Source organism: Macaca mulatta, chromosome 3, assembly GCF_049350105.2.
Source record: "Macaca mulatta isolate MMU2019108-1 chromosome 3, T2T-MMU8v2.0, whole genome shotgun sequence".
NCBI lineage: Eukaryota > Metazoa > Chordata > Mammalia > Primates > Cercopithecidae > Macaca > Macaca mulatta.
The window spans coordinates 155,899,821-155,924,298 of NC_133408.1; the positions used below are offsets into that span (position 1 = coordinate 155,899,821).

General features: G+C 37.0%; 2 long non-coding RNA genes across 4 annotated transcripts in view; both read right to left on the reverse strand.

Moving 5' to 3' along the window:
• Window positions 1-24,478, reverse strand: part of LOC106997619 (uncharacterized) — a 258,203-nt gene that overhangs the window by 102,729 nt on the left and 130,996 nt on the right. The gene's annotated exons all lie outside the window — the stretch shown is intronic.
• Window positions 1,863-23,137, reverse strand: LOC144339913 (uncharacterized). The gene is made up of 2 exons (XR_013415499.1): window positions 23,081-23,137; window positions 1,863-2,338 (listed from the first exon to the last, which is right to left on the reverse strand). It is a non-coding gene; the product is annotated as an uncharacterized LOC144339913 (long non-coding RNA).

Genomic DNA, 24,478 nt, shown 5'->3' on the forward strand with positions numbered 1-24,478 from the left:
CTGCCTTAGCCTCCTGAATAACAGGGATTACAAGCACCTACCACCACACCAAGCCAATTTTTGTATTTTTGGTAGAGACAGTGTTTCATCATGTTGTCCAGGCTGGTCTCAATACTCCTGTCCTCACGTGATCCACTCGCCGTGGCCTCCTAAAGTGCTGGGATTACAGGCATGAGCCACTGCGCTCGGCCAGAATACACTTAATTCTTGATATAAACATAATTGAGTCTATAAGATAATAGACAAAATGGTGTGTGGGTGTGCGTGCGCGCGCGCACACACAGGCACGTTTGTGTGTGGCTTACAGGCAAATATTAAAAAGCCAGTATCAAAGAAGAGATTACAGATGTAGTTGGGTCCTTTCCTCTTTCCAAGGTTCCTACTTCTGTCCCTGCACCCGAAATTTTGTCTTCTCCATCTGCTCTCAGATCTTATTACCTCTATAACTTATTCTGATATATAAGTAGAGAAAAATGAAATGGGTCTAGAGTTTACGTTTAAAAAGAGAACAAAAGAAATATGGGTGCTAGCGTGTCTCGTTTTCTCAACTATCTCAAGCCATATGCTCAAAGAGAAAAAAAACCTGAGGAAAGTATCAAAACACTTGTAAAGCTCATTGTCTAGTATATTCTGCTTTTTATTATTTTAAGTACTATGGATATATAATAGTTGTTCATATTTTGGGGATGCATATGACATGCTGATACAAGCATACAACATGTAATGATTAAATCAGGGTAATTGGGGTATTCCTCACCTGCAGCATTGATCTTTTCTTTGCTGCACCACATGTGCAGCATCCACCTGGGTCTCTTCCATGTCAACCCTGTGGGAACCCAGGCAAGTGAGAATCAATGTAAACATGAAGTTCATGCTGCTTACTATGTCATGATAATGTCCCTTGTCTCTCAATCAGGAGCCTCATGTCTTCTTACCAGCCTCTGTGAAACAGTGGTAGGCTATTAATTCGCAAGCAGGGTAAAGTCTCAAATCCTTTGCATTTTCTTATAACCAGCTCTTTCTGGGTGAAAGACACATGGATATCACTGTGAAAGTTCATGCTCTGTATAGCTCAAAATTTTGCCCAAGGGGAGGTTCCAGCATCATCTGATTAGTACGTATTGCTGAGAAAATACTAAAGGAAGAAAATATTAATAATAATATATTTCACTAACCCTCTTAGATATTAAGAAATGAATGAAAAGGTCTATATTATTGACTGTTAATCACTTGGAATCTCTGTTGTTAAACTGACAAGTAAACTGCATTGCCTAGAATATTGGCCATATTTTTAGTGATACTAATTAAATTGTTTGAGATAGATCTGAAGACAGTAGAAGATCATCTGGGCCTAGCTTCCTTGAATTCTTCTTCCCTGAATTGCTATATCTTAGTAATTTTGAAATATGAGTTAGAAGCAATCAAGCTCATACCTAACTGATATCATTATTCCAATTAATGTTTGTCCCAATGTATTTCTCAAAGACTTAAGAAAAAAGAAAATTCTATATTTTAAAGGGCCTAGCTCTTTTAAAAGGATATGTTTCATGGAATTCTATTTATCAACAAACATGTAGACTACTTCAACAAGACTTCAACGTGATTTCATGTGTTTATTCTCCTGAGTCAGATGTGAACAATGTAATCCTAAAAGATTTTGGGGAATGGTGACATATGCTACTTAATTCACACTTTTAAGTGTGAATTAAGTCTAAGAGAAGATAAGAGAATGGCATGCTCATGTGTGACCAAGATAAAACTATATTCTAACTAGAATTATAACAGTAAAACACTAGAAACTTGACAACTTGACATTTTTTCATAGTGCTTAAAAATAAATGTAATAAAACTTTGGCAGTTAATGTCATTTTGATTTCTTTTAATTTTATTTTCAAACCTCTATTGTTGAAATAATAATTTCATTATTTCAAACCTTCATAAGAAAATAATAGAATTGTGCTGTTATGTAAGTATAAGACATAGTCAACATTTTCTGCAATGAACAGGTAATGTTGAGATTAACAAGGTTTCTTTTAATAAATTTTTTATACGAGCATAAGAAAAATGGATAGCACAAAAATGGATAGCACAATGGGGTAACATTAGCACTTTAACAAATAAATTCAACATCCCAATGGCTTAATACAATGGAATTTTATTTCTTGCTCATTCACAGTTCAGCACAGGTGCTCATGGTCTGCTTCTGGGGCCAGGATGCATCTGTCTCATGTAGTCATATAGAGACCCAAGTTGATAGCTGTAATGTGTTCTCCAAAACATGGCTTTAGAGGTTGCCATGGACATCAACATCCAACTGATGGAAGAGGCAAGAGAAAGGCTGCAAAAACCATACCAGCTGTTTAATTACCTTGTTCCAGAAGTGATAGATTCCACTACCTCTCACATTCTATTAGTGGAAACTAGTCACATGGCCTCTCTTAACTGCTAGCAAGTATAGAAAAGTTGGTTTTGGCTGGGCAGCCACAAGGCAAAGCTACTAAGAAAGACATAGCATTAATTTTATCTTGTTAGCCATCTCTGCTATAAGCGTAAGTCAAATAGAATTTGCATTTTTCTTAAGTCTTTGAGAAATACATTGGGACAAACATTAGCTGGAATAATGATACCAGGTATGAGCTTGATTGTTTCTAACTCATATTTCAAAATTACCAAGATACGGCAATTCAAGGAAGAAGAAATAGGTTTAAAGACTGTGACATTCAGACTGCTATATTCAATACAGAAAAGATATTTGGTGATTTATTTCTCCCTTTTTCTTAAACATACATTCTTCTGGGATTTAATAAAGTCACATTCTGATTTTTTAAAATAGTACTATTAATCTCACTATAGAGCTCTGAAAATAATAGAATCGTGCTGTTATATTACAGCAGTTATTGATTGTCCATTCTTTTCCAAAGACACTGAGATCTATGGAAGAAATAAGCTTCATTATTTTTCATTTGTATTTAATAAATGTAGATGCAACAAAAGTTACATACTTCTTTATTATATATTTTGTCATACCTATTAAATATCAGTTGTATAAGATGATTCCTGATCCAAACACACCACTTTATGTTATTGGGATTAAAATAATTAGTTAAAGCTTTAAGTTAAATGACTTTTGAATTCGCTTATGACTAGGTACACATGAAAGAAACACTCTACATTGACTACAATGGTAATTGCCAAGAAAAAGAGTATACTTTAGTAACAATTTGGCTAAGCGCCTCAAATTCAAAGTAATTCCACTTTTAAATACTAACACTCAAACCTGAAAGTTGTCTTTAAAAGCTTTGTAAATTGTTTCTCTTGGGTGAGGGTTTTATGACTATGGGGTGGGTGGAAAGGGGAGGAAGGAAGAGGGACGGCCTCACTATAAGCTGATAACGAGGTTGCTAAAAATCACTCTTATCAATGGTCTTTGTACTTAACTTGTTTAAATAGAAGAAAAAAATGTATGTGAGTCATCGTATTTTGTTCACTACAGCTTGGCAGGTCACCTTGTTCTAGCAGATAGAAACTGAATCAATATGGGAAGAGCCAGAATTTGGACAAGGTTCACCAAACATTCACACTGATGCCAGGTGGGCCAAGGAAAAGGGAATGTCCTGCCACTGAACTATTTAAAAATTATTATGTTCAGTTTAAGTCAAGGGTCTTGTGTTGTGAAGGAAGAGCTTGAATTTCTAATAGAAAAAGAAAAGCAGAATATACCCAGAAACTCCTGATTAAATTTATGGTCCTCTAATAGTATTTTAACTTTAAAGGAATCAGACAGCATTCTAGAAAAGAGACCTTTGGTCAATGCTTTCCTATCTATAGTTTAATGAAGCCTTCCCTACACGCACATATTAAGCAAATTCAAATGACATTAAAAATAAGTTACATTTCCTATTCTAACCCCTGCCATTCATCCCACTTTCCCCTCATTGTCACATACACTGCCATTTCCACTTCTGCACATAGGAAGAAAAGGTGAATAAATGTCAGTACCAAGTGGAAAGATGAATCATAGGCTGTTTTTTACATTGTTTGATTCTAAGTCAGAATACACTTTACAGGACATAGGCAAGCACTTGGAATATAGGACTCAGAACATAAGATGCTTCGTAGGACACCGGCAAGCACAGCAATTACATGGAACTCTACATTTTTAAGGAAAGCTTTTTACTTTTCTTCCTCTTTTTGTTTCCCTTTACTTTTGCAGATCCCTTCAAAAGCCCTTTCTGTGAGACACATTTTTAACTACCATATTGTTCAATTTTAACAAGAGTTCAGGGTGAGGAAGGTTATAGTTGAGGCATTTACAAGGATTTCCTGTTTGTAGTGACTGCTTTTTCCTCTTTGGTAATGTGTTTTTTACATTTTTTAAAAGCTGCCTGTATGCATTCATATTACTTAATCTCCATCACCTTAAGAAACCATATGGGGCAGGGAGAGGAAGACGGTGCTGGCTCTTTCCCTTTCTCAATGACCTGAGACACCGTAACCTTGCTTAACTTTTTCTAAAAAATGAAGATAGTAATACCTGCTCTGAATTGTCACAGAATTATTGTGAGGCTCAAATAAAATCTATGTGTATTATATTTAAGGAATAAATATGTAATAAAGATCTTGAAGTGTTACTAGTCGATTATATCTGAGATACATTCACCAATATCCAAGGGGGAAAAACAGAGTTCCACACCCTGTGGGAAATGTGGTCCACTGACAATTTGTCCACACAATTAGAATACAAAATAGCACCCTATGCCTCAACTTTTTTACAGTCAAAGAAAGCATGAGGCATAAATAGTCCTGAAGGGATGTGAAGTCTGTTTGCTCTGCATGTGATTTGCATATGCTCCTCTGGAAAGTCACCAGGCAACCGAGTAATTGTACAGTGATGATGTGGTTAAAAAAAAAACACAACAGATGATCTACTTTTATTATTTTGTTACAAAATAATACATACAAATATTTTTAAAATTCAAATGATATTAAAAGTTACATTCCCTGTCCTACTCCCTGTCACTTATACCATTTCCCAGTTTCTGTTTTCAGTGCTGGTGGTTTCTTTTTTGCTCTCCACTGTGACTGATACACATTTATACTTCTATTTTTTGATGACTCAAATTTCGATAGTATCTTGTCACTCCCAATACAAGATATTCAGTACACACACTGCTCCTCCGCCTCCTTCTCTCTCTAGATTTTCATCTTACATGTGTATGAATACACAATGCTAACACACACGCTCATACAATCTTTCACTTTTATTATTTTTTTAAATTTATTTATATTATTATACTTTAAGTTCTAGGGTACATGTGCATAGCATGCAGGTTTGTTACATATGTATACTTGTGCCATATTGGTGTGCTGCACCCATCAACTCGTCAGCACCCCTCAACTCGTCATTTACATCAGGTATAACTCCCAATGCAATCCCTCCCCACTCCCCCCTCCCCATGATAGGCCCCGGTGTGTGATGTTCCCCTTCCCGAGTCCAAGTGATCTCATTGTTCAGTTCCCACCTATGAGTGAGAACATGTGGTGTTTGGTTTTCTGTTCTTGTGATAGTTTGCTAAGAATGATGGTTTCCAGCTGCATCCATGTCCCTACAAAGGACACAAACTCATCCTTTTTTATGGCTGCATAGTATTCCATGGTGTATATGTGCCACATCTTCTTAATCCAGTCTGTCACTGATGGACATTTGGGTTGATTCCAAGTCTTTGCTATTGTGAATAGTGCCACAATAAACATACGTGTGCATGTGTCTTTATAGCAGCATGATTTATAATCCTTTGGGTATATACCCAGTAATGGGATGACTGGGTCATATGGTACATCTAGTTCTAGATCCTTGAGGAATCGCCATACTGTTTTCCACAATGGTTGAACTAGTTTACAATCCCACCAACAGTGTAAAAGTGTTCCTATTTCTCCACATCCTCTCCAGCACCTGTTGTTTCCTGACTTTTTAATGATTGCCATTCTAACTGGTGTGAGATGGTATCTCATTGTGGTTTTGATTTGCATTTCTCTGATGGCCAGTGACGATGAGCATTTTTTCATGTGTCTGTTGGCTGCGCTCATACAATCTTTTAGCTCTTGTATAGGTTCCTGTATTAGTTGTTCAGTAGTATACTAAGCCTCTACTTCGATTTCCAATTTAGGCCCTGCATGTTGTCCAACACTAGTCCATCAGTGGAACTGTTTTACACTCAGGGCCGCTGCACTACTGCCTCCTTTGAGAACAGTGCTTCCTGGAGTTGAACAGTGCACAGCCCTACAGATTAATGCAGGGGCCCTGATCATATATGCATTTTGTTCCTGTATATGTTTAATCAATCTTTAGAAGCTCATCTATAGGTGATTCATTATTTCTGAGAAACAAATGGCATTTACAAAGTCAAATTTCAGTAATGTTATTCATTCTATAAATGAATAGTACCTTTCTCGCCATACCCTTTAAAAAGTCTTCAAGAGTTTCTGAAATTTCACTAGGATAAGTTGGTGGATCTTTTTTTCACCCATTCAGTACTTTGTGGACTTTTTCAAATGGCAGATTTGTGTCTTTTTTAAAACTCTGAATAATTTTCTCCTATTACATCTTCGATCATTTTCATCCTTCTGTTTTCCCTATTCATTCTTTCTAGAACTTCTTTTTCCATTTATTGGTGATAAATACACATACATAAATACTATCTTAACCACTTCTAAGTATGCAATTCAGGGGTATTAAATACATTCATAATGTTAATCCACATAACCACCATCCATCTCCATAACTCTTCTCATCTTGTAAAACTGAAACTCTATACCCATTAAGCAATAATTCCCCCATTCCTCCTCCCCCAAACCCCTACAAACAACTATTCTACTTTCTGTGATTATGATTTTAAATACCCTAAGTACTTCACATAAAAAGAATCATGCAGCATTTGTGTTTTTGTAATTGGCTTATTTCACTTAGCATGTCCTCAGGGTTCATCCATGTTTTAGCACCAATCAGAATTTCCTTCTTTTTAAGGCTGCATAATAGTCCACTGTAGGTATACACCATATTTACTTATCCACACATCCACTGATGGATACTTTAGTTGTTTCCATGGTTTAGCTACTGTGGACAATGCTGCTATGGACATGAGTGTACAAATATCTCTTAGGGCTCTATCAATTATTTTGGGTATGTACTCAGAAATGGAATTGCTGAATCATATAATGATTCTATTTTTAATTTTTTTAGGAATTGCCATACTGTTTTCCACAGTGTCTGTATCATATAAATTCCCATTAATAGTGCAAAGGTTTCAGTTTCTCCACATCCTCACCAATATTTGTTATTTTCTATCTTGTTTTGTTGATATTTGTCGTTCTAATGAGTGTGAGGTGTTATCTCATGGTAGTTTTAATTTGCACTTCCCTAATGATTAGTGATGCGAGCATCTGTTCATGTACTTATTGTCCATTTGTATATCTTCTTTGGAGAAATGTCTATTCAAGTACCTTGCTCATTTTTGAATCAGGTTGTCTGATTTTTTGTTGTGAGTTACAGAAGTTTATGTATAGTCTAGATATTAATCCCTTATCAGATACATGACTTGAGAATATTTCCTCCCATTCTGTGGTTCACACTTTTACTCCATTGCTGTGTCTTTTTATGTATAAAATTAATTAATTTTCATGAAGTCAATTTGTCTATTATTTCCTTTGTTGTCTGTGCCTTTGGTGTCAAGTCCAAGAAGTCACTGCCAAGTCCAATGTCATAAAGCTTTTGCCCTTTGTTTTCTTCTGAGAGTTTTATTAGTTTAGATCTTACATTTAGGTCTTTGGTGCACTTGGAGTTAATTTTTGTATATAGTGTTGGGTAAGGGCCCAACTTCATTCTTTTGCATGGGAATATCCAGTTTTCTAAGCACCATTGTTGAAAAGAGTGTTCTTTCTACACTGAATGGTCTTAGCACCTTGTCAAAAATCACTTGACCATATGTGTTAGGGTTTATTTCTGGGTTCTGTATTCTATTCCAGTAGCCCGTATGTCTGTCTGTATGCCAGTGCCATGCTGTATTGATTTTTGTAGCTTTGTTGTAAGTTTTGAAATATAAAACTGATTTTTCCAGCTTTGTTCTTCTTCAAGATTGTTTTGTCTACTTGAGGTCACTTCAGATTCCATTTGAATATTTGGATGAGTTTTTCTATTTATGAAAAAATCATTAGAATTTTGAAAAACATTGCACTGAATTTTTACATTACTTAGGATTGTATTGACATCTTAACAATATGAAGTTTTCCAATCTATCCATGAACATGGGATGTGTTTTCATGTATTTATGTATTCTTTAATTTCTTTCAGCAACATTTTATAGTTTAGGCTGGGTGTGGCAGCTCACACCTCTAATCCCAGGACTTTGGGAAAGCAAGGCAGGAGGATTGCTTGAGCTCAGGAGTTCAAGACCAGCCTGGGAAACATAGCAAGACCTCATCCCTACTCAAAAATAAATAAATAAAGTTTTATAGTTTAAACTGTATAACTGTACAAGTCTTCGTGTGCTTTGTTAATTTCTAAGTTTTAAATTAATTTTGATGCTATTATAAAGTTGTTTTCATAATTTCATTTTCAGATTCTTAATTTTTAATGTATAGAAATGCAACTAATTTTTGCATGTTGACTTTGTATCCTGCTGCTTTACCGAATTCATGTATATGTTCTAACAGTCTTGTATGTGAGGTTAATCTTTAGGGTTTTCTACATATAAGATCATCTCATCTGCAAACAGAGACAAATTTACTTCCTCCTTCCAACTTGGATGCCTTCAATATTTCCTCTTCTTACCTAATGCTTTGGCTAGAACTTCCAGTACTATATTGAATAGAAGTGGTGAAAGGACATGCTTGTGTTCTGATCTCAGAGCAAAAGCTTTCAACCTTGCACCATTGAGTATAATGATTGCTTTGTTTAAATTATAGCTCTTATTATGCTGAGGTAGTTTTCTTCTATTCCTAATTTGTTAAGTGTTTTTTGTTTATTATAAAAGGGCATTGAAGTTAATCAAATGTTTTGCTGCATCAATCGGGATAAGTATATTTTTTTTCTTCATTCCATTAATGTGGTATAATGCATCGATTGATTTTCATGTGTCGAACCATCCTTAGATGCCAGGAATACATTTCACTTGGTTGCTATGTATATAATCCTTTCAGTATGCTGCAGATTTTGGTTTGCTAGCATTTTTGCTGAGGATTTTTTAATTAATATTTACAATGGATATTGGTCTGCAGTTTTCTTTCCTTGTAGTCTCTTTGTCTGACTTTAATATCAGGTAAATGCTAGCCTCCTAAAATTAATTAAGAAGTATTTCTTTTTCTTCAATAAAAAAAGTTTGGGAAAGATTGCTATTATTTTTTCTTTAGATGTTTGGTAGAATTTGCCTGTGAAGCCATCAGGTCCAGATCTTTTATTTTTGCAGGGGGGGGATTTTGAATATTGATTTAATATCCTCACGAGTTTCTATTCAGATTTTCTATTTCTTCATTTAGTCTTGGTAGGTTTCTTCTTCTTGTTCATTTCATGTAGGTTATGCAATTTTTTGTACTACAATTGTTCATAACACTTTTATAATCCTTTTTATTTCTATAGAGTTGGTATTAACGTCCCCACTTTCACTTCTGATTTTGGTAATTTAAGTCTTCTTTCTTTTTTTCTTAGTTCATCTAGCCAAATGTTTGTCAATTTTATTGATCTTTTTAAGTGATTAACATTTGACTTCATTGATTTTCACCATTGGTATTCTATTCTCTATTTTATCTCTGCTCTAATCTATTAGTTCCTTATTTCTACTAGTTTGGGCTTTAATTTATTCTTCTTTTTCTAGTTCTTTAAGTTGTAAAGTTGGGTTGTTGATTTGAGATCGTTCTTATTTTATAGTGTAAGCATATATAACTATAAATTTTTCCCTCAGGATTGCTTTTGCTGTGTCCCCTAAATTTTGGTATGTTGTGTTTTCACTTTTATTGATCTCTATAAGTATTTTCTAATTTCCCTTGTGATTCTTCCTCTCAAAAATGAATAGAACTAGGCTGGGCATGGTAGCTCACACCTGTGGTGCCAACAATTTGGGAGGCCAAGAAGGGAGGATTACTTGAGGCCAGGACTTTGAGACCAGATTGGGCAAAAGACTGAGACCTTGACTCTACAAAAAATAAACAAAATTAGCTGAGCATGGTGGCATGCACCTTTAGTCCCAGCTACTTGGGAGACTGAGGTGGAAGAATTGCTTGAGACCAAGAGGCTGAGGCTGCAGTGAGCCAAGATTATGCCACTGCATTCCAGGTTGGGCAACAGAGTCAGACTTTGTCTCCAACAAATAAAATAAAAAATAATGGGTGGAACAACCAGACAGAAAATAAGTAAGGAAACAGAGGATTTAAATAGCCCAATAAACTATCTAAATCTAATACATAGACATACACAGAACATTCTACCCAACAACATACATATTCTTCTCAATTGCATCTGGGATGTTTTTCAGGATTCACTACATATTAGGCTACAAATTAAGTCTCAATAGACTTCAGAAGATAGATACCTGATTAAGTGTCTTCTCTGATCTCTAGAGCATGAAGTTAGAAATCAATAACAGAAATAAAACTGGAAAATTCCACAGAATGGTGGAAATTAAACAACACACTCTTAACCAAGGTATTGAAATCTCTGACTATTATCATGCTACTATATTTCTCCTTTCAATTTTGTCAGTTTTTATTTTATATATTTTGATCGCCTGTTATTAGGTGAGTAAATGTTTATAACTGATCTATCTTCTTGCTATATTAAACCTTTCATTAATATATAATGTCCTTTTGTCCCTTGTAAACTTTTTAAACTTAAAGACTATTTTGTCTGACATTAGCATAGCCAGTCTTTCTCTCTGTGGGTTACTATTTGCATGAAATATACTTTTCCATCCTTTCACTTTCAATCTATTTGTATCTTTGGATCTAAAGTGAGTCTTTTGTAGACAGCATATATTTGAATCATGTATTTTATTCATTCTGCCAATCTCTGTCTTTGATTTGAGAGCTTATGCCATTTACATTTAAAGCAATTACTGTTAAGTAAGCACATACTTCTGTCATTTTGTTATTTGTTTTCTATATGCCTTATACCATTTTCATCCTTCACTTCCTATATCACTATCTTCTTTTGTGTGTTTTTTTTTTTTTTTTTTTTGTAGTGCAACATTTAAATTCCTTTCCCATTTTTTCTGTTTGTTTTCTATAGCTACATTTTGTGGTTATCATGGGATTACATTTAAGTTCCTAAAGTTGTAACATTCTAATTTGAATTTGTTCCAAAGTAACTTCAATAATATACAAAATCTCTGTTCCTTTAACAACTTCATTCTCACTCCTTTCAACTGTTGATGTCACAAAATTATGTCTTTATACATGATGTCCAAAAATACATTAATAATTATTTAAATGGTATTAGTCTCAAGTTATATAAAAAATGAAATGTGGATTTGTAAGTCAAGATTATAATATTACCAGCTTTTAGAATAATTATTTTAATGTATTAGTCTTTTGAACCATGTAGAAAACAAAAGTAATAGACCATTGTGACAATAATATTAGCTTTTATAATTGTCTATGAATTTACCTTTATTGAGATATGTATTCCTTCACATGGCTTCACATTACTCTCTAGTGTCCTTTTATTTTACCCTGCAGGACTCCCATGAGTATTTCTTGCAGGGAGTATCTAGTTGTAATTAACTCCCTTAGCTTTTCTTTATCTGGGAATGTCTTTATTTCTCCCTTACTTTTGATGGACAATTTTGCCAGATATAAGATTCGAGGTTGACCTTTTTTACTTTTACTTTTTACTTTTCATTTTACTTACTCTTACTCTTTGTTTTACTTTTAGCACTCTTAATATCTTGGGCCACTGCCTTCGGCCTTCAAATTCTCTCATGACAAATTTGCTCATAATCTTATTGAGTAGCCCTCGTATATGGCAGGTTGCTTTTCTCTTGCTGCTTTTGTTACTAAAACACCAGGGGTTCAGTCTAGGACCTGTTGCTCACTGTAAAAGAAAGCCAATAATTTAAACAATTAGTATTGCCAAGGAAGAAGGCTTCAATAAGGTGCTGCGACCAATGGGAGATGGGAGATGATATGGTTTGGGACCCAGTGGGAGGTAATTGAATTATGGGGGCAGGTGTTTCCTGTGCTGTTCTCATGACAGTGAATAGGTCTCATGAGATCTGATGGTTTGATAAAGAGCAGTTCTCCTGCATACACTCTCTTGCCTGCTGTCATGTAAGACGAGCCTTTGTTCCCACTTCACCTTCCACCATGATTGTGAGGTCTCCCCAGTCAGGTAGAACTTTGAGTCCATTAAAACTCTTTTTCCTTATAAATTATTCAGTCTTGGGTATGTCTCTATTAGCAGCATGAGAACAAATTCATACTGAAGATCAGTCTCAAATCCATCTCCTTGGCTGACTAAAATTAAGGGTTTACATAGCAAGGAAGAAATTTATGTGCAGGAAAACAGAAACTAGGGAGAGGTAAGATAGCAATCACGATGATATATACATATATATACACACACACGTATATATACACACATATATATATGTATATATGCACCTGTACACACACACACACACATATACATATATTCTTGTTGTAGACTGCCTTTGTCCCTGTTCTGGGCATGAACAGTCACTTTCTAATTGTCCCTATATATCTATATATACAATTGTTTTTGAATGCCCCAGTCTTTAACGTTTGACTCCAAAAATGGGAAAAAGAGAAAAATGGAGTAGAAAAAAGAGCTCCACGTTATGAAATCCCCTAGAAGTCATTTCAGCTTGAAGGGGAGGGGTTTGCAATAATGTAGGGAGGTGCAGCAATGGTGGCTGCCTGCCTCTTTGCACCTCTGTGATTAGCAGCAGCAATCAGAGCATATATCCCCAATATTTGGAGGGCAGAGTCTTTTTTGCTAACCCTGGCTCCTGCATGCTGTGTGCAGTTTGCTCTAGGAACACAAGCATAGTTGCCTGTCATGGGGTTGGAGATGTGGGGGATTGGTAGCTGCTACTGTGTTAAGGGCTGAAAATGACTGAAATTAACCACAATTCACTGTTCATGCCTTCCCTGAAAGTTGCAAGCCTTTAATAGACTCCATAGTTCCAAAAGAGTTACGTTAGACAGAATTTGCCTATTTGATTGTTGTCTAGGTGGAAAGACAGATTTCTGGTGCCTCCTACTCTGCCATCTTCCCAGAATTCTCTTGTTCAATTTCTAATGGATAGATGGTCACTGTCCTGAATTGATTATTTATATTTAACTTTTAAATCTTTTTTGCTGTATATTCTGAGATAGTTAATTGTCTTTACTTTCTATTATTTCTTTTCTTCTATTATATCTTCCTTTCACTTAATTTTTTAAATTTGGGCAACTATTTCTTTATTTCCAGGAACTCTTGCTTGTTCTCTAAGTACTCATTTTCTACAGCAGTCTAAGCTTATATACCTTCAGGATGCATCATCTAGTTAGAATTTTTTGAAGACACCGATAACCTTTTTTTAAAATTTCCCTTATGTATACTGTTTCCTTTCAAGCCATTTATTCTGCTTGTTCACTTTGATCATCCTATTTCCATTATTTACTTCCTTTAATGAGTAGTGGTCCTTGCTTAGCCATTCATATTAGTTGGTAAAGGATTATGTAGCTGGCATGCGTTTCTTCTGAAGTTTTGTCTCTCAATGGGATGTGGCAGTCTTCACTTTAGGAAGGAATAGAGAAGAAAGTGATACAAACTGGCTTCCCATTCATCTAGCATTTTTGTTCTGGAATGCCAAGGCCTATATTAGAAGTTATAGTACTCCTTGAGAAGATCGTTGGATTTCTGTAGGGATAAATCTTCTGCTTTAGATAGGGACCGGTTGAAGTGAGTTAAAAGCTAACATTAATTACACATTTGGCAAGACTTAATTCAATTAGCTTTTACATAGATAGTTCTTCAATTAATTATCCTCTTCCCAATTCTGACCAGCAGATCTGCTGCCAAAAAGATATAAAGACTCTACAAAGATCTGTCAGAAAGAAGGGCAACAGTCCTGAGGCAACCTTCTCTACTGCAAGTTATGGGCTGTTGCCAGCACCATTCCAGATCATCTACTAAAAAGCATTCAGCTGCTTCAGCCTTCTGGGAACAAATTCAAACTTCTGGTCTACTCTTAAGCACCCTTCACTCCTAAGGGGTTTGTTCTTCAGGTTCATGGAATGGGGAAATGGGGGAGGAAAGAGGTAAATATATATTCTTATATATTTCATTTTCAATTGAATCTTAATTTCACCATCTTTTTCATCAAAGTTGAATACATCCTTTTTATTTCCAGAGTGGCATAAAAGGATGACCATGATTTATTATCCAAACCAGAACACATTTAAGGCTAACAATGGGTACCATTATTAATTATTAGCCTAGCTAACAGGCATACTCCAGGACCGATATGAACAAATCGGGCTGCATGGTCACACTACATACATAAGTGCACACTAACTAGGTGCAGACTTATGGCAAAGCTTAAGACCAACAAAGAGACAAGAAAATTAGACAAGAGAAGTGTGAATTCTGGGAGGGGACATAAAATGCTTAACTAATACCTTGTGCCCAATGCAAACAGGATATTCCACAGATAATGGAGTTACAGTCAGGTAGAATGACTCAGAGAATGGGTTGGAGAACAATGCCCATTTTTATTATCTCAGTGGATAGCAGAAACTTTTCTGGGATATTATGTCTCAAGAACAATGATAGCATGTTAATTCAATGGATTGGAGTTATAATTAGGGCACTGATTTTTCAAGTGGGGTTAATTTATCCATTCCGTCTTTACCACCACCCCTGCTCACCACCAGGCACATTTGGCAATGTCTTGAGATACTACTGGTTGTTAACACTCAGAGTTACTGCTGACATCTATGAGTAGAGGCCAAGGATATTATAACGCTAAACATCATAGAATGCACAAGGCAGTCTCTCGACAATACATAAAGGTTTTCAGCCCAACATATCAATAGTGCTGAGGTTGAGAAACCCTAGGTTAGGGTCAGAAAGCCACCTGGATACAGCTTTCAGAAGGCATTGAGCACGTCACCCGAGAATAACTAGTGACTAACCACAGTTTTCTCTTACATGGCTTCTTTCCAATAGTTTCATACATTGGGTACAACCTCCAAATGTGGAAGCTGATGGCAGCTTCCTGAACCTACTAATGAAGACATTTTTCCCAGTCTTTTTTTTTTCCTGTTTATTCTTGTGTAATCCATTTTTAATTGAGAATACTTGGAAATATCAGATTTCCTTTACCTTCCTTACTTTAATTATATATAAAACAGAGATAATAAAGGTTTCCTTGTTTTATGTCTCCATTTTGCTAAATAATACTTTCATTCTTCTAAGTTCCCTCTCTCGCTTGGAATTTTGGAGCTACCTTTGATTCCTCCATTTTCCTTATCTCCATACCCACCTCAATCACCAATACCATCGATTATTTTCCAAAATATTCTCTGATTTCCAAAATACACTGTAACTTCCTTCTTAGCCTGTTGACTTAAAGGTGGGAGGAGCCCAAAGTGTCCAGGTGGCAATCTTAACTTCCAGTTTAATGGAGTTGTTGTTGTGTCTCCTGGTGGCAACATTCCTCCCTCTGGAGCTAAGACCTCTAGGCCAGCAGAATGTAATGTTGCAGGAACAGGAAGCAAAAATTTTGCTAGTGGATCACTAGGGGTGATCTTCCACTTCTATCCCTTGATTCCTTGACCCATGAATCCTGGTTGTGAGAAAAACAGTACCATATATTGGAGGTTGATTCAGAGCATACACAGCCTTCTAGAGAACTTTGCCCCAAGCCTGCAAAGTATTGTCACCTGGCTGGCATTGTAACTGTAACTTCAAAAGGCCATTCTGCCATTCTATCAATCCAACTGCTTCAGGATGATGGGGAACATGGTAAGACCAGTGAATTCCATGAGCATGAGCCCACTGCCGCACTTCTCTAGCTATCCAGTGAGTGCCTTGGTCAGAGGCAATACTGTGTGGAATACCATGATGGTGGATGAAGCATTCTGTGAGTCCACGGATGCATAGTCTTGGCAGAAGCATTGCATGAAGGATAGGCAAATCTATATCTGGAGTAAGTGTTTATTCCAGTGTGGACAAAAGTCTGTCCTTTCCATGATGGAAGAAGTTCAATGTAATGAACTTGCCACCAGGTAGCTTGCAGATCACCCTGAGGAATGGTGCCATATTGAGGGCTCAGTGTTAGTCTCTGCTGCTGGCAAATTGGGCACTCAGCCTACATAATTGGGCATGTACCCAGGTCAGCCTTGGTCAGTGGACCAGTTTTTTTTTTTTTTTTTAGACGGAGTCTTGCTCTGTCACCCAGGCTGGAGTGCAGTGGTGCAATCTTGGCTCACTGCAAGCTCCGCCTTCCAGGTTCACACCATTCTCCTGCCTCAGCCTCCCCAGTAGCCAGGACTACAAGTGCCCGCCACCACATCTGGCTTTTTTTTTTTTTTTTTTTTTTTTAGTAGAGATGGGGTTTCACCGTGTTAGCCAGGATAGTCTCGATCTCCTGACCTTGTGATCCACCCACCTCGGCCTCCCAAAGTGCTGGGATTACAGGTATGAGCCACCACACCCAGCCAGACCAGTCTTTTAAGTGGAAACTCAACCCAATAAAAGTGTGATACTCATATAAATTAATCGTGATCCCTTTGGCTTCAGTCATCTCCAACACAAGAGTTACACATACAAAAATCGCTTGCATGACAATGAAGTCATTTTTAAGAATATATTTGAAACTTTAAGTCAAAGCATTTGTTTCTATAGAATTATGAATTCTGACTAAACTGATATATTACTTTTAACGTAAAATTTAACCATCATAGTTGTAGTAGAAATAATGACTACAGAAGTGGGTTGATATGATTTATGATAATTTGGAAGGGATGTCTTTTAATATAGATGAATATTAAATGAAGCTTTATCCATTCTGATATAGTTTACCAAGTTATTATTGATTATTATAACATTTTAAATTTGGGTCTCCTGACTTTCTCTCAGTATATAATCTTCTATGCAAAAGTTGTAAATATTTGGAAGAATTTCTCCTTTGCTTTTTGGAACTTTCCAGAAATTCTTTTTTCCAAATATTTTTGATCCACAATTGGTTGAATCTACAGGTCAAAGATCTTTGGATACAGAGGGCTGACTGTCTTCACTGCATGCCAATTAAATACTGAAAAGCATTGAAAACTCATCTTTTTGCCCTAAGGATACCTGCTGGCAGCACTTGCAAATATAGCATTTACCTAGAGATAACTTTGCCACAAAATATCTTGCTTTTATTATTACTTTCACATCACTCTTGTATATCGACTTTGGAAACAAAAGGCATCATTCTGTTTATAGTATTCTGTAGCGGTATTCTCATTTACAAAATATAGTAATTCTTGATTGCTGAAAATGTCAACTCCTAGACAACATAGCATTCTTGTGCATGATGTTAACATTGTTCTCGAACAGTTGTTGGCCGAAGATTCATTTGATGAATCTGATTTTTCTGAAATAGACAATTTTGATGATCCAGACAATTCTGATGTTAGTTCTGTTTTGAAATAATCCCAAGGACAGTTTTTATATTTTATTTTTACATTGAAAATCAGTCAGATTTCCTTCAGCCTCAAAGAGCGTGTTTAGGTAAAATTAAATGAGTGCTGGCAGAGAGCTGCACATTTTTTCTAAATGAGAAAAGGGTTAAATGGGAAGAACAATATTATTTTCTTTACCATTTTTGGCTATTTGGAAAATGATTCGGTTCTCAACTACAACAGTTAAGGAAAGGCAGAGTGCTGATGTGTACAGAAAGGAAAGGAGAAAAAAGGATGAGGATAGCAAATGAGAGAGGGAGTCAGGTGGTAACTAGAGGGTGGGAGGAGCAGTTCTAAGAGTACTTATACAACAGAGACACTCAGGTGTGTGTGTGTGTCTGTGTGTCTGTGTGTGTGTCTGTGTGTGTGTGTGATTTATCTGCAAGACAGTGTCAGAAACTATAAGAGAAGAAAGCATTTCTTAAGTTACTAGTTTTCCAAGTAATGAAAACCTTTAAATTCCTCAGCTCTATTTGACAAATTTTGGTGGCAATCTTCCTGGGGATTGGGGGAACACAGATAACTGTGTTTAAACACACACACACACACACACACACACACACACACAAGTTATAATTTAATCTTCCTTGATAACAGTGGTGCATAACTTGACCTATCTTGTCTTCCATTATGCTATAATGCAGAGCACAATTCCATGCTTTCTTTCCATTTTAATGTTTTTCCCTTGCTATTAAGTTGTCAGTTCTCAAATCTGTCTGTTGCTGCCAGAAAGCCTACCTCTAATTCACTTCTAATCTTTTGTTGGGGTTGAAAAATAGATAACTGAGCTGGCTAAGAGTTATGTGTAAGATACATTCGATTCAAGGCAGTGAATTTTAGAATAAGGGCCTAGACCCAGCCTCTGAGCTTCTCACTAGCCACTCTGGTGTGTGGCACTCTTTCTTGTCTTACACCCATGTTCAGGTGTACACTGAAGTTGTACGAAATCTGACTTCTCAGTAAATGAGCAAAAAGTCACTGTAAAAGAGTAAAAAGTCACTGTCACCATTCAATGTACAAAAGGTAAGACTTGCAACTGACTTTACTGCTCCACAGACATTCCTTTGGCCAATCACAATTTTCCTGTCTGGCTTCCCTGCTTGCTCCCCTTAACTGCCCACTCTGAGTATGGAAACCCTTCAAGACTCCATGAAAGAATAGCTACAGTTCAGGGGCAGCCTTCTCCACTACATGTGGACATCTGTGCTTGCAGAATGTAAAAACAATCACTAGCAGTAATGCAACAATGTAGAAACTAACCTAATATATTAATATTAGTTTTAACTGATTGAAGAGCAAAAACAGCTGAAAAGAAACAATTTTATGAGTAGGTCAAATTATAATGGCTGCCATGACTTTTTAGATAAGAGTGTTTGTTATAGAAATAATTATTAAAAAGACATGGATTTAAAGCTTATGATAGAGTTGGAAAAAGAACAAATTAACTGTAGAAGGAAAAGTATATGGAGGCTAATCCTGGGGCTCTATGCTAGAAAAATTAATTGTTGTATCTCCAATAGTTGTTTAGAGAGGATATTCCTTGAGAAAAGTTAAAAAATTTGGAGAATCTAAAATATGGACCTTCGCAAGCATGTGACACAGCACAGAGTGTTTGATATGTGTTCTGTGGAGTTACGAGTTTTTGCCGTTGTTCAGCTCGAATTCCTCTGGTTGGATCTCCAGGGACTTTAGACATGGTTGGAATAGATGGTCTTCACAGCAATAAAGACCTCATCAACAAAGGCCTGTTTGTACTTTCTTTTTCACCAAATCTATTTGAGCACAAGTCCTGTCAATTATATCCTTTCAGATTCTCTCTAGCCCATCCTCTCATCTCCATCACACTGTCATTGCCTTAGATCAGACCCTCATCATTACTCCCTTGGACGACTGCCATAGCCTTCTAATAGGTTTTATACCTCCAGACTTGCCATCCAGCCTATACTCTACACATCACTAGAATGATCTGGGTAACAGGAAAATTTGATCATTAAAATTCTTTAATGTCTTCATACTTCTTCAGCAAAATTCCAAAATCTTTAACATAAACAAATACATTATTCCTGACTTAGTCTGCCTACCTCACTAGTCACTTCTTGTACTCCAACCTCCCCAACCCATCTAATTTACTTTTCAGTAACACAGAACTATTTGCCACTCCCTTGATGCCGCCTAATCCTTTGACTTTATGCATTTGTCTACCTCCATTTTCCACCCCCACATCTTTAAACAGGCTCTCTTCCACCTTCCCAACAACACCCGGGATCATCTCTTCCAGATACCACCCCTAACACTACACCTTCTCATTCAACTGTCCCACTCCATCCAGGATTGATTAGGTGACCAGTTGTGTTTTCCACAACACTCCAAATATAATTCCTGCCATCCAGCATGGTTGCAATATGTTTCTTCTATACTCTCTCCCCACAAGAAGAAAGTTTTGTGAGGGTAAGGATCATATTTAATACTTGTATCTTCACTAGAAGCTCATCATACAGTTTTGAGATAACTCAACATTTGTTGAAGAAGAGAACAAAAGAGGGAGGGGAATGGAGTGTGGGAGAGAGGAAATGATGAGGAGCTCCTCTTCAAAATTAAACTGGATAACAATAAGAAATTCTAGAAAGCAACCTCCACTCCAATACCCAAGTAGACCCTACATTTAAAGTGCTGTTTTGGGGCACACTGAAAGATTTCTGCCAGGAAGTTTGCTCCCTAGGATTTACATGATGATGAGATTACGTGTTGCCTCATGGCAACAAAATCAAAAGTCTGTAAAAGAAAAAGCCTGCTATGCTTCTGAACGTTTGGAGATCCCACAATAGATTTTTCATTCAGCTATTGTGTTGCTGCTTCATGAACACACCTGACAGTCTTGTGGGATAATAGAAATAGACTTCTCATAAATAATGGTCAAATTTTTCAGATTTAGATTTTCAACACAGAACTAGCAAAATGTACATGGTGCTAAGTTGTGCCATCTCTGTACTTTACTACACAAGGCACTTCTTTGATAATGTGCAGCAGAATAATGTTATAGCAGATTTCACAATGAAATCATCAATGAATCTTCTTTTAGTCATTTCATTTTGGATCAAATCTGACATATGCAAAATTCCTATAATCAATTTTGCCAAATGGGGCAAGATTGCAGAGGTCATAGCAAGTAAGGAGCCATCCTCTTGTTTAACTGTTGTGCCCATCCAACAAGCACAGCTTTCTTGCCAAGATGGTCACCAGGATCTCCTGCACAGGATTGCATACTCCAGAGCACCTTCCAGTCAGTGCAGATACACTAACCCCTGGTCAGCCTGCAGTGGTGGTATCTCTACTTCTTCTGCCCAAATAAAGCCAATATTATGCTAGAGAAAGGATAAGCCATTGACACCATCCCCAAAGGATCCTTAAGAATTAGCATTACAATTTATATTGTTGACCATTCAGTGTTGGTTGGACACATGGTGGTAAATTTAAGAGATCCTCATAGTCAAATAGTCCAGGACAAGATGCTCTGTGATAACGAGGTACTAGTATTGCAACTGGTCTGTGCTGTAACACCAGAAGGAAACTGAGTCTGGGTATGCTGTATCGAAAATCTATGATGATATCTTCCATGGTATTCTCTCTCAAGGCCCTTTGTCAAAGAAGTTACTACTACCAGGCCTTCAATAGGAGTAATTGCAGGTAATTTGGCAAACTAGGTCCTCCTCAGAGAGAGAAACTTGGGTAGGGAATGTAAAAGTCCGTGATTCACATTCTGTACCAAAATCATGACCAAAGTGATCATAAGGGATGGACTGACTTGCAGAGGTTGTTAACAAATGTCCCAAGGTGGCTGCAGAAGCACTTGTCAGAAAAGGTAGTGCTTTTCTTTCAAGAATCAAAAATTGAGCCAACTCAATAGAAACTCCTTGGTTTCAGTGACCATATTCAAAAACTCCAGAAATCACTTTAAGAAATTCTCCAACTGGTGAATCACATCTGTTGGTTTTAACACCTAAGGCAAACCTTGGCAACCACCAGGACCTTGTGAAGGATACACTGAAGGAGTGTCTCTATGTAGTGCCTGCAGTAAATCGACTCCTTGCAATTCTGGAGGCAAACAACACAGTTCAAATTTATCAAATGCTGATTTTATAGTTACCACTGGAAAAACTAAAACAATTATCATCCAGTTAGCACTCTGTGTTGTCATCTTTGTTGTTAAGTCTTAAATATTCCTAGTCCTATGAAACAACATTTTCAAAGAATATAGGAACAGCTCTTCATTTTGAAGATGTATTCATTGATTATGTGATAAAGGAAAAGCCTTTGGGAAATATTCAGACTATCACATTTGAACAAGTTATGGGTATCGAAAAAAGCAAAAAATGCAAAAGTTAAAAATTTTATTATCTCTTTCTAAAGTTACCAATATTACTGGTATCCAGTCTATCTAAAACAGCATGAATGTAATATATAGTTACCCTACTACAAAGGCCAAGCAAGAATTTTAACCTCTTTAACAGCTCTTCAATTTCCACCATGTTTCCCGCTACAAAGGTAGTCACTTCTCCACCCACAGCAGTAACGCTTTCTGTAGCCCTGTCCTCAGTAGGAACAAGGCTGCTATCTGGAAAACCCAGCTCTTGATGTTTGATGTCTGGGCCATACCCCCAAAACAATGAAATCAGCACCTTGTGGTGGTGACAAGGAGAGGAGTAGACACCGAAATGCACCTAAAATTGATTCTAATGTGCAACCAGGGTTGAGAATCACTGGGACAGCTGAACAGGCCTGTGCCAAACACAGTAATAGGAGTAAGCAAACAGAAATCTATTCCTTGCCCTTAAGAAATTTGCCTAAAGTGAATAATACAACTCTGTAGGCTATGGATATCTTCTGGAGTAGCTGTCTACTCCTCCATCTACAGGCTGCAGTAGGAGTGGTTTAGGCAGCTGTTTGTACCACACTGCCCTGCCCTGCCAACAACACTGATTGAACAGAAGGCTGGATACGCAGCACAAGATGATCCAATCCCTTTAAATTTGGAACAAAGATCCTAAGTCTAATTCAGATATTTGGGGGAAGTTGAGCTGAAGCATAAAACCAGAAATGACAAAGAAATTGGAAGAAATTAAAAATTTGGAAGAGAGAAAAGGGAAGAAAATGAAAGTAGACATGCCTAAGAAAGAGTCGGAGGGGTATTGTGTGATCCTGAGAGTCAGAGAGAGCTGCCTAGGCTTCCAAGAGGTTTCCAGTTTACATTATGAAAGGCCCGTTTCTTGGACTTTGTAGGTTTACAATAACTTCTCCTTAGTTTGAGACAATTGAGTGGGTCTCTGCCCTTTGCAAGAAAAAAGGGTATCATCTTTACCTTCTGGGTTCCAGTTCAATTCTCACTTGAATCTTCCATGTGTTTACCTTGTTTCTGAAAATGATAAGAGCAATGAGAGTTCAGAGAAGTGGGAAACAAAGGGCACTGGAGTGGTCTGAGGAGGCTTCACAAATCATGTGGGGATCGAACTGAATCCCAAAAGATGGAGAGATGGAGAGAAGAGAGCTCCCTCACTCCAGGTGAAGGAAAGAGTAAGTAGAAAATCACAGAGGCAGGAGTGTGCCCAAGGAGACTGGAGTCCACACGGAAGGATGTGGGACGCCAGAAAATTAATTTTAACCTGGTGGAGTGAACCTAATGAAAGGTCAGCAACACTAGCTCCATGCTCCTTCTACTTCTTAGTGTCTCCTAAAGGTAAAAAGTCTTGAGGCCCAGCAGGTTTTAAGAAATGCTTCCTAAACTCTTTTATATTTTTTATTTTTATTTTGAGACAGAGGTGTGCTCTTGTCGCCCAGATTGGAGTGCAGTGGTGCGATCTCGGCTCACTGCAGCCTCTGCCTCCCGGGTTCAAGCAATTCTCCTGCCTCAGCCTCCTGAGTAGCTGGGATTACAGGCACCCAACACCATGCCTAGCTAATTTTTGTATTTTCAGTAGAAACAGTGTTTCACCATGTTTTCCAGGCTGGTCTCGAACTCCTGACCTCAGGTGATCTGCCCACCTTGGCCTCCCAAAGTGCTAGAATTACGGGTGTGAGCCACTGCTCCCCATCCCTAAACTCTTACGTACATTCCATGTTGCGTCACTACTTTAAGGGCAAACACATTAATAATAACGGAAAGTAATAAACAAGAGAAAAGCATTGATAGCAACAAACATAGTTACTTGCCTGTTTCTGTCAAAAAATAATTTTGTACACATCAATGGATTCTTATGGCCTGTTTTATTCTTTGCATATTTTGGCAGAAGTTGGTTGTTGAGAATACGTCTTACTTCATTTTTCAAAGTAATTCTTTAAAAAAAAAAAAAACTCTTTAACTTAGTTGCATCATTACATACATGACTAGGATAATAGTCTATGACCATGATTGGTGAAAAGATAGTGTATTTTAGTATTAACTACAACTTAAAAACATTATGGGTAAGATTAATTAAATGCTATGAATTTTGCCATGATATTTACCATCAACTGGAAATAAAGAGAACAGAGTTGTAAGTATTATGCAATCATTTTAATTCAGGTGCATTCCCATAAGTGATATAAGACCTGGAGTTGTAGTGTGAAGTCACAAGAAGGATGGCACCCCGCCAATATGCATCAGAGTACCAGCCTGGGATTTACCATGCCAGTGCTCCAGACTTTGACTTTCATCCCAACTCACTTCCAGGGACCTTTTCAAAGATATTCAGTAGACAGCCAGTATTTTCTACATATGCTA